The sequence below is a fragment of the Phymastichus coffea genome, unplaced genomic scaffold, assembly GCF_024137745.1.
Source record: "Phymastichus coffea isolate CEN01 unplaced genomic scaffold, Cenicafe_Pcof_1.1 PCOF00164, whole genome shotgun sequence".
Lineage (NCBI taxonomy): Eukaryota > Metazoa > Arthropoda > Insecta > Hymenoptera > Eulophidae > Phymastichus > Phymastichus coffea.
The window spans coordinates 32,506-37,647 of NW_026706975.1; the positions used below are offsets into that span (position 1 = coordinate 32,506).

The 5,142-nt window shown below is 57.6% G+C and overlaps 1 non-coding gene across 1 annotated transcript; it reads right to left on the reverse strand.

Moving 5' to 3' along the window:
• Window positions 1-4,555: 4,555 nt before the first annotated feature.
• Window positions 4,556-4,629, reverse strand: Trnan-guu (transfer RNA asparagine (anticodon GUU)). The gene has a single exon. It is a non-coding gene; the product is annotated as a tRNA-Asn (tRNA).
• Window positions 4,630-5,142: the final 513 nt, after the last annotated feature.

Here is a 5,142-nt window from a genome sequence, read left to right on the forward strand (position 1 = left end):
CTCGCGCGCGATAGTCCCCGCCCGAGTATCTGCTCTCCGGTTTATACTTTAAATCCAGCCTATAAATATCGCGCTCGGGCGAGCGGCAGGGCGGGCGGGCTCTTGCGGTAGGTCCTTCGGATTTGGGGCTGGTTTCCGAAAGATTGGCTCGCGATATCCGCCGTGGGAATCGCTCGAGCTCGCCCGCTCGCTCGGTATATCAGGGGATGAACGCGCCCAGGGAGAGGCGGGGGCCTGATCCCAGCCGCCTCCGCCGCCTCCGCCGCGACGATTCGTCATAGGCGCGGAGAGCAGCGTCGAAGGCCGCCTTGGCTCGCGGCGACAAATGCACTTAATGTCCGCGCGCGGGGCTCCTTTTTGCCGGGCGAGCGGGCGCCGCGAAAAAAGCCCGAGCTAAGTAGCGGCCCAGGCAGACGGCCTGCAGCACGAGCTTGGCAGCGGCTGCCGGACAAATTAAAATAATAACTCTGGCGGGCGCGCTCGCGGCGAATAGAAAAAGCGGGCCGCCGCGGCCGTATCTCGCGCGCGAGGTGCCGCGGAAAAAGCTCCGAGGCGCTCTCGGGGGCGCATTGTCGGCGCGGCGCCGCTGCGGCTGCTGGTCGCGCGAGGGGAGCGCCTGCCCGAGAGAGCGAGAGAGGCAGCTGCGCAATCGATTAAAGGGTTGGCCGTCAAAGCCGCCGCGACGCTTGGCGACACGTCTCTGCCTCCATCAATTATTCATCCCCCGCGTTCGGCGCGGCTTTTTCTCCGAGTTGCCCGCGCAAGTGTATCTTGGGCGCGAAACCGCAACGACGCCGGCTCATAATTAACGGGCATAAATTAGCGACGGGGGCATCGGCCGGCCACGCGCCTCGCTGTCTAAACGAGCGCGAGTAAGCTGTGCGCCGAGCGCGTCGGTGATTGATATAGCGCGATGCAGCCCCGGCCTGACACCCACCTCGCCGTCCGCTCGCTGGCTGCGCGTGGACGGACGGACGGACGCGCCGCGACCGACGCGAGACAGCCAGCCAAGCCGCCCGGCTGGCCGTGGCCTCGTGCGGACCGAGGCTCGGATGTGTGCCAGCGCTTTTTCCTTCGGCTCGGACTTGTGCCAGTGGAACGAGGCCCGCAACGGTCAGACGCGCGGCACTCGATACGCCAGCGGAAGAGCCGCACCGAGGGCCAGGAAGCGCGACGCGCGACGCGCGGCGAGATTGGCCAAAGTCGAGTGGCAGCGGAACAAACGGCGAAAGAGAGAAGGGGCGGGGAGGGGGAGAGGCTGATTTCTCGGATTTTGCGTGTATTGTTTGTTCGTTCGGAATCTGCTTGTCTGTCGGCGGAGGAAGAGTATCAATTGTTGGCAGTACAAAAGGAGCCGGCGGCGAGGGAGGGAGGCGGCGCTGCGAATTCTTAAGAGAATTTAGGCGTTTGAATAGCTGGCAAATCCACGGCAAATGTTTACACGCGGGCTCGGGGCTTTGCGCGGGTTTGCGCGCCAGTTATGCCGCTCCACTGGTTTTTCTATCGGAGCGCGCGTCTGCTCGGAAAAATCGGGCTCGGCGTCGGCGCCCGCTCCGCAGGGAGAGACCGCAGCGATCAGTATAGTCGGGCTTGCGGGGGCGAGCAGCGCCGCCAGTTCGTCTTGGCTGGGGCGCGTCTTGGACGGAAAGAAGCGCTGTCGGCCCTCAAGACAAACAGTGGCGGTGTCTTAACAAGTGGACCAAGCTGCGCCCAAGACAAAGGGTAATTGAGCCCGGGGATTGATGCCCCTATAGCGCTCTCGACTCTCGCCAAGCCGGAAGGCGGCCGACGACGACTCCGGACTCCGGACTCGCGGCATCCGGCGCCGCGGTCATCCTGCTAATTAAGCAATCAAATACGGGCGGCCGACATCGATCGTCGCGCGCTCCCACACTTTCGAGGCCCGCATCCGATCAGCTCCTCGCCAATAACAGCCGAACGAGGCTGCCGACTCGCCCACCCAAACGAAACAACGACTCCCCTCGCCATTCGCGCATTATCAAATATTGAGGCACGCCGTCGTCGTCGTCGTCGTCGTCGGCGGCGGCGGCGGCGGCGGCGTCGTCCTCCTCGTCCAAGTCGGCGCAGCCAGTTGGGCAATGAGCGGCTCGGGGCTCGATATCTGTTTAGCCTGGGCATCTCGGCATCTTGGCAGCCGGCGAGGGAGGGGCCATGAATAAATGAGCACTCGATTTTCGACTTGGCAGCAGGCGAACTTGCGAGTCGTCGTTTTCACGGCTCATTCGTATTTGAAGCCGAGAGCGACGGCGCGCTCGGGGAGGCTGCGCGGCCGATCCAGTGATCGGCGACAGCGCCGGCTCGGCACACGCGCGAGCCGACGGCTTTCCGAAGACGAGCAGGCGGCAGCAGCGAGAGGTAGGCGCGCAGGTAGGCGCAGCCGGGGCAGGGCGCGGGGGGTTGGCAGGCGAGAAGAGAAAGAGGCAGGAAGTCCGGGCGGCTGATTCCGATTGAATAATTTATGTTTCATTAGCTGGAGGGGGCTTATAGGCGCCTGCCTCGCGCGCGCCGTTACATTCACAGAGCGAGAGCTGCTCTCGCTCGGCTCTGCACACACACTTGCCTCGAAATCCGACGCTGAAGCGGGCGGCTTCCTTTCACGCGCCTCCTACGGGCGCTTTCAGCGGCGCTCAAAAGAATTTTGTATCGAGGGTATTGAGGCGCGCGGCCGTGGCGGCCGCGGCGGCGTCCGCCCCCCGCTCGCGGTGGCTGCGAGGCCGACGCGTATCGCCGGCCGATTGTCGGGCGTCTTCGCCACCTGAATCATTCAGGCCGGGGACGGGATGCTGGCTCTGATCGAAGCCAGCCGAGAGGGCAGCGACGCGAGCCGCAGCTCGCGGCACTCGCTCGTCCAGTCGATAATAAGCTCGCGAGCCTTCGATGCCTTACCGGCCCGACTACCCTACCGACCGGAGCGCTCCTCCGCGCGGCCTAGCGGCCGACCCGGAGCCGCTGCGTGCTGCCTATTTCCGATTTTGCCCATCTGGCCCGACTCGCCTGGCAGCTGTGCGCGCCGGGGGCGCAACCCCTCTCGACCAGCGGCGGCCGACGTGTGCGCGTCATATTTTTCATTCTGACGTTAAAATGTGTTGGCCGCGCGGGCTTTTTGTCTCCTTCTCGTTAGCTCGAGCACCGGCGTCGCGGCGGCTCCTTCATTTTTCCCGGCCCACGAGCAATCCTTTTGCGCGGCCCGCGGCGGCCGTCGCAGTTTTTGCCCGCCACGTCCGTCTCGGGGGCGCGCGCGCGCGCCGACGGGAATTCATTTTCGTGCGCCGCGACTTTTCACTCGAGCCGCGGCTGACAGCCGACGGCAGAGCGCGGCGGCGCTGATTTTTGACCGGTCGCCCGCGCGCCACTTTGCGCCTTTTTCGCGCCGGCAGATTTCTCGGCTGTCTGCGCAACGTCGGAGCAGAGCGCGACGGCGAAACCGCCCGTAACCGTGAGTTTATTGGAAGCGAATTACCGCGGCAGGCTGAGATAGAGCCGAGCCGAGCGGCGGAGAGCGCGGGCACGAGTTACGAGAGATTCGATAAGGGTTAGAAGCCAGCAAGGCGTGCAGCATGTATATAAGAAACAGGAGCGAGGCACGAGCGAGGCAAGAGCGAGGCAAGAGCGAGGCAAGAGCGAGACAAGAGCGAGACAAGAGCGCGTGGGGAGGGCGCCCGTACAGATGTCCGTTTAAAGTCGTTGCTACTAATTAACAGCTGCGATTCATAGCGGCTGAGGTGCGCGCAGACAAGAGCCGCGAGACTGGCGGGCGGAGGAGGAGCGAGCGCCTTGTAAGGAGCAGCAGCGCGAGTGCGGTGTTGCTGTCCCCGGGGAGCGGCGCCTACGAGCCGCCTTGCCAGAATTAACGCCAGATTCTGCGATCTCTCGACGCTTGTTTGCTTGCCGCTGCCCTCTATCCTATCTCCCTAATAATAAACTGCTTATTCCCAATGCTCCTATAACTTACTCCCTTTCAGCGCTGCGCTGACCTGCCCTCGCCGCTCGCCGATACCTTGCTGCTTTTGTACTCTTACTGCCTTTCAACTTCAATTCCTATCGCCCGATCGCTATGCCCTCCGCCGAGCTGCATCGCCTTGCGTCGCTCGCCACTCGACTTTCTCTGGTCACGCTCGTGTTCGAACGATTGCACGCCGAGTGTTCATTTGCACGCTGTGCTCGATGAATATTTTTTTCCTTCTGCTCCGAGTTTCTTTACTATCTGTCTATCATATTCAGACAGTAAGGAAATCTTATTGCTCTGTGACATGTCTACATGAGGTTCCTCGGAAAGCTCCGGTGAGTATTCCGTCTTTGTTTTAATGTGTGCATCAAATAGATTAGAATTTATTTATGCATTCATTACTTTTGTTTCTTGAGTTTGGTGTTGGTGACGGATGTCTTAAAAAGTTTGTCGATGAGTTGATTTGGTTAGTTTTGAAGTTTGGATTTATATTTTTTTTTTAATTTTTTTAATTTTTTAAATTATTTTACTGTTGGAACCTGTAGGTAATTTTGGATAAAAATGGATGTAAAAATATTGAAAAAAAAACGCCCCCGGGTGGGCTCGAACCACCAACCTTTCGGTTAACAGCCGAACGCGCTAGCCAATTGCGCCACGGAGGCAACTGATGTCTTGTTACTCGTTATAACTCTAGGATATCTTCAGACCGTATCGTAAGCTTGACTATACTCATTTCTGCCGATATACAATACAAGCATGTAATGTTATGTTTTGACGCATTTCGTATGCCTTCACATGATTCGATGATTTTTGCTTCGTTTACCCGTTGCTATTTGTTTTGAATGTATCAAGGCCATTTTGTTCAATAAAACCTAATCTACTCAATACAAGTTGGTTACAATTTATCAAAAATTATAGGAAATTATAAAAAAAACTTAAAAATGATTTAATCGTGTGTCAAGACAGAATTACAGGTTTGTTTTCAAAAAGAAAATAAATAAAAAAAATGTAAATCGGGTTCGTATAAATAACCAATAAGTATTTTTAAAAACTTTCAAGAGTTGGAAATTAATTTTAGGTACGTAATTTATGAATGATATAATCAATTTTTATTATAAATATTTAAACTCGCGTATAGCTAGGTATCCAAGATTATCTCAATGACATTGATCTAG